Genomic DNA, 6,000 nt, shown 5'->3' on the forward strand with positions numbered 1-6,000 from the left:
CTTTTGAATCTTTACATAATTGGATCATATTGTAGGAATTCTTCTATAGCCTATTTTTTTAATGTAACACTATATTTGAGGGATTTATCCATGCTCAGGAATATAGCTGTCATTCATTAAATATTACAGCTGAATATAGTATTTCATTAAATGCAATTTAATGAACACAATTTATTCATTTTCCTGGAGCTGAACATTCATGTTGCTCCCTTTTCTCCCTAATAACCATTGGTACAGCTATAAACATTCTTGGGAATTTCTTCTTGTGCATGTGAGTGAGAGTTTCTCTAGGGCACATCCTAGAATCAGAATTGGTAGGACGAAGGAAACGCTCCTCTTTAACTTTATAGATAATGCTAAATTGTTTTACTAAGTAGTAATAGCAACGTAGAGTCCCACCAGCAGTGGGTAAGCCCTCCTTGTTCCGCGTCATAACACTTGGTATTGTGGGGTTGTTGAGATTGCTATTTTTTCTTTCGGCCAGTTGATGGGTATAAAGGTGTCACATTATGATTACTAATTTATATTTTCTGATTACTAGGTATGGTGGGCCTCTTTTTGTGTGTTTGTTGGTTAATTATGTTACTGTCTACAATGAAACACGCAACTTTTGCTAACTTATCTTTTGAGTTGTTTGACTTTTTATAATTTATTTTTAGTTATCTATAGACTCAAGATAGTAATCTTTTGTGAATTATTTATGTTGCAGGTAACTTCCCCCAGTTTGTGGTTTGTCTTTCTGTGGCCATTTGAGAAAGAATCTTGGTTTTAATATAGCTAAATTTATCAAGTCTCACTAAGTGCTTTGTGGTTTGAGATCTTGATTAAGAAATCTCTATTTTGGGCCTGGCATGATGTGGAGAAATAGGAATGCTTTTACACTGTTGGTGAGAGTGTTAATTAGTTCAACCATTGTGGAAGACAGTGTGGCAATTCCTAAGTATCTAGAACCAGAAATACCATTTGGCCTGGCAATCCCATTACTGGGTATATATCCAAAGGATTATAAATCATTCTACTATAAAGACACATGCACACATATGTTTTTTGTAGCACTATTCACAATAGCAAAGACTTGGAACCAACCCAAATGCCCATCAATAATAGACTGGATAAAGATAATGTGGCACATATACATCATGGAATACTATGCAGCCATAAAAAAGGATGAGTTCATGTCCTTTGCATGATATGGATGAAGCTGGAAATGATCATTCTCAGCAAACTGATACAGGAACAGAAAACCAAACACTGCATGTTCTCACTCATAAGTGGGAGTTGAACAATGAGAACACATGGATACAGGGAGGGGAACATCACACACTAGGGCCTGTCAAGGGGTGGGGGGTAGGGGAAGGAGAGCATTAGGAGAAATACCTAATGTAGATGATGGGGTGATGGGAGCAGCAAACCACCATGGCACGTATATGCCTATGTAACAAACCTGCACATTCTGCACATGTACCCCAGAACTTAAAGTGTAATTTTTTAAAAAAGTAATCAGTGTCTTTATTCTCCGTCTGAACAGTCTTAAGAACCTTAAGATGTTTCAACACAAACCACTCCTCTTCCGGCTTATGTTATCACTTTACTTCTATCTTGTTGGATGTTTAGCCCCACAAACTGCATTTTTAGTCATACAAATGTTAGCCCCGCAAACAGTATTATAATTACATACTGTCATTGTTTATCTTCTTCTTTTTTTTTTTTTTTTGCTTGTGATTCCTTTTTGTATCTCAAATCTTCCTTGTCAGTTTGTTTTTCATCTTCCTAAAGTCCATTCTTGAGAAGTTTCTTTAATGAGCAACTTGCTTGTCAGATAATATTTACTCAGGCCAGGCACACTGCAGCTTCTGCCTGTAATCCCAACACTTTGGGAGGCTGAGATAGGCAGATTGCTTGAGCTCAGGAGATTGAAACCAACCTGGGAAACGTAGTGAGACCCCCATCTCTACAAAACATATAAAAATTAGCCAAGTGTAGTAATGTGTATCTGTAGTACCAGCTACTCAGGAGGCTGAGGCGGGGACATCACTTGAGCCCAGGAGGCGGAGGTTGCAGTGAACCAGCATCATGCCACTGCACTCCAGCCTGTGTGACAGAGTGAGACCTTATCTCAACTATCTATATATACATATATAGAGATAGATGGATGTGTGTCTATATAGATATCTATATGTATGTATATATGTGTATTTATAGAAATACATCTATACCTATAGATACAGATCTTTACTCAGAGCTTATTTCTGTAAGATAATTTTGCTAGGTATTAACAAAGATTCTCTCTTTAACAAAACCTTGGTCAGGCTTCCCTGAGGTCTTTTTCAAGTAGGCCTTGACTTTTATTAGACTTCCATGTTTGTCTCCGAATTGTCTAATTTTTGGCAAGAATTCTGCTAAGTCAGTTTAGCTAGAATCTCCCATCTTTGATATCTGATCACCCTCAGTATCTGGTTGGGTTCCTCATGCTCCACCATCCCACTGTCTCATCAACCCAGCCTGCCTTCAGCAAGAAGCTTGTCACAATGGTTTAGCCAGCATCCCCTTCCCCTGATGTCTTCTCTAAGTCATTTCCATCTGCTAGCCTCTACCCTCTCCTTGGCTATAAATTCTCACTCGCCCATGCTGTATTCAGAGTTGGGCCCAATCTCTTTCTCCCCGACTGCAAAATCCCATCGCAGTGGTGCCTATACCTATTGCGATAGTCCCCTTTTCCTGGAAAAAGTCTGCCTTGCCATCTTTAACAAGTGTCATTGAATCATTTTTTCCCTTTAACAGTATCAAGTTAAAAGTAGACAATTACTTTAGCTCAGCACTTTGAAAACATAATGCCATTTGCAGGCTGCAACTGTTGCTGTTGAAAAGTCAACAACAAGATTTTTTATTTCTTTATAAGTTTATCTGCTTTTTTCTCTTTAGTTGGTTATAATATTCTCTTTGCCTTTGGTTTTGACAACTTCACTTTGATTTTCTTAGTATGGATTTTTGTTGCTGTTTTTGTTTGTTTGTTTTTTGTTGTTTTTTTTTTTTGAGATAGAGTCTCACTCTCTTGCCCAGGCTGGAGTGCAGTGGTGTGATCTCAGCTCACTTTAACCTCCACCTCCCAGACAGACTCAAGGTATCCTCCCACCTCAGTCTCCTGACTAACTGGAACCAAAGGTGTGCGCCACTATATTTGACCAATTTTTATGGTTTTTTTTTTTTTTTTTTTTTTTAGAAACCAAGCCTCACCATATTGCTCAGGCTGGTCTTGAACTCCTGGTCTCAAATGATTCTCCTGCCTCAGTCTCCCAAAGTACTGGGATTACAGGTGTGAGCTACCACACCCAGCAGTAAGGATTTCTTTTTATCTTATTTGAGATTCACTGAACTTCTTGAATCTCATGATTCATATCTTAATTAATTCTGAACCTAATTAGTCCCTTTTGTCTCCATATATTACCTCTGCCCTATCCTGTATCTCTTTCTGTAACTCTGATAAAATTTTATTTTTTACTCTGTCTTATATCTCAGCCTCTCTTTAATATTTTTCAGCTCTCTATGCAGCATTCTAAAAATGTTTTCAGATGTATTTGCCTGTGTATAGATGAGCTCATGTATACATGAATCTACACATAGACATCTATGTATAATCTGCTTTTAACTCATCTGGAATATCTAATTTCTATTACTATCCTTTTTTTTTAATTTTTAGAAGTTTTACTTTTTCAAGTCTACCTGTTTCTTTTCAACTTCTTATTCTTTAGTCATAATTAATGCTGTTCAAAAATGCCCTATTTTATTTTTAAGTTTAAACATACTCATTTTACATTCTATATCTAATTATTCTTCTATCTGTTGTTTCTTCACTTTGGATTTATTATATTTTTTCTACTGATTCTCTTACTCTACCCAAGACGACTTTAAATTAAGTTCTCAGCTTTTTCTGCCACTCAACTCTTGTGAGTTCTGGTTTTAAATCAGAGTGAATATAAGTTTGTGGTTAGAAATTCTTAGAAATTCCAGGCCAGGCATAGTGGTCCACACCTGTAATCCCAGCACTTTGGGAGGCCAAAGCAGGAGGATCACTTGAGCCTAGGAGTTTGAGACCAGTCTGGGCAACCTAGTAAGACCTTGTCTGCACTAAAAAAGAAAAAAAAATTAGCCAGTCATGGTGGTGCGCACCTATAGTCCCAGCTACTCAGGAGACCAAGGCAGGAGGATTGCTTGAGCTGGAGAGGTTGTGGCTGCAGTGATCATGCCACTGCACTCCAGCCTGGGCGATAGAGCAAGACCCTGCCTTGAAAGAAAAGGAAGGAAGGAAGGAAGGAAGGAGGGAGGGAGGGAGGGAGGGAGGGAGGGAGGGAAGGAGGCAGGGAAAGAGGAAGGGAGAGAGGGAAGGGGAAGGGGAAAGGGAAGGGGAAAGGGAAGGGGAAGGCAAGGAAGAGAGGGAGGGAGGGAGGAATTCATTCATTCATTCATTCATTCATTCTTAGGAATTCTTATGCTTTTTCCCCTTGATATGGTTTGGCTGTGTCCCCACACAAGTCTCAACTTGAATTGTAGCTCTCATAATTCCACGCATTGTGGGAGGGAGCCCAGCGGGGGATAATTGAATCAAGGAGGTGGTTCCCTCCTTCTGTTCTCATAGTAGTGAATAAATCTCACGAGATCTGATGGTATGATAAGAGATTTCCCTTTTTGCTTGGCTCTCATTTTTTCTTGCCTGCTGCCATGTAAGAGGTGCCTTTTGCCTTCTGCACGATTATGGGGCTTCCCCAGCCATGTGGAACTGTGAGTCCATTAAACCTCTTATTATTTATAAATTACCCAGTCTCAGGTGTATTTTTATCAGCAGTGTGAAAACACACTAATACACCCCTCTACTCAGATCAAAGATCAAGACAGAACATTTCTTTACCATTATCCAGGGGGTTGTGATGATAATGGAGATAACTAAGCATTACTTTTCAATTTTTCCCACTGCAATCATGGCTTTGGGATGGGAACAGCTTTATGAGGGGTTCTCTGATCTAGTCCACATTCTTGCATGCACTAGCTGTAGGCAGTCAGGGATGTCTCGGACCTCTGGCTCTCAGTGACCAGGGATCCCTCCAGTAGCCTTTGGCTTCAGATTGGCTTACCTTCAGATTGGCTTACCTTCATGTCTTCTGCTTTGTCCTTATTTTCTCCTTATTTTTTGGCCTCTAAAGAATTCATGTTCTTCTTATCTGCTCAGGTAATTTTCAGCATTTAAAAATATTTTTCAAATTTCTTTTTCTCACAACTTTAGGTGTTCTGAGTAGACACAGAAAACGTGGTAGACCTGTGACAAGAGGCGGTTATTATTTGGTTGCACAACATACAAACTCTGTTTCCTCCACCCTCTCCTACCTCAACAAAAGGTACCCCAGGAGGGTTGGGTGGTGTATCTAACCCACCCTATGCCAGAAAGGGAAGTGGCCAAATGTTTTGAAAGAAACATCTCTAAAAATCAAATAACGTATTAGGAAATAATAATAACCGAATTGATCTCAAATAAGGGAAATCACTTCCAGTGCCTGCGGTAACATCACCACCTGGAGTTGCCACCTGGCTTCTAGCTTTGCCCTCACTTCCCAGAACAGATGCAGGGGCCCTTTCCTTGCCCCTTTAGCTGGTCCCTCAGTGGGGAGGCTTCCTTACCAGGAATGAGTTCCTCCACCCCAGGGCCAAAGATAAGGACGACTTAGGGAAGACAGGGCTTTAGGTGGAGCCAGGGGCAAATCTTAATGGGACCAGTGGGGGATTTGCAGAGAATTTCAGATCTCTGCAAATATTGCTGTGTTACATAATCACAATTCATATATAATTGCATTTGAAAAGTAGTTATATGGTCTCAGTGGAAAGAGTTTTCTCTTGGGGAAAAAAATTGATAAACCTCTTTTTTAGTACATTACATTTTCTTCATCACATTGTGAGTTGAATTCCCAGAAAAGATATGCTTGGTTCATTTAAGATGAAATCCCAGCAATTTAA

At 39.5% G+C, this 6,000-nt stretch overlaps 1 protein-coding gene across 1 annotated transcript in view; it reads right to left on the reverse strand.

The window, feature by feature from the left end:
• The window catches only part of CLDN10 (claudin 10), a 165,311-nt gene extending 160,008 nt beyond the window's left edge, over nucleotides 1-5,303 (reverse strand). Inside the window, exon 1 of the mRNA XM_012458618.3 lies at nucleotides 5,143-5,303. The gene's annotated coding sequence lies outside the window, so the exon portion shown is untranslated. The remainder of the gene's footprint in view (nucleotides 1-5,142) is intronic.
• Nucleotides 5,304-6,000: the final 697 nt, after the last annotated feature.

Source organism: Aotus nancymaae, unplaced genomic scaffold (genome assembly GCF_030222135.1).
Source record: "Aotus nancymaae isolate 86718 unplaced genomic scaffold, 86718_ANA_hifiasm-v0.15.2.pri h1tg000048l, whole genome shotgun sequence".
In the NCBI taxonomy this organism is placed as follows: domain Eukaryota; kingdom Metazoa; phylum Chordata; class Mammalia; order Primates; family Aotidae; genus Aotus; species Aotus nancymaae.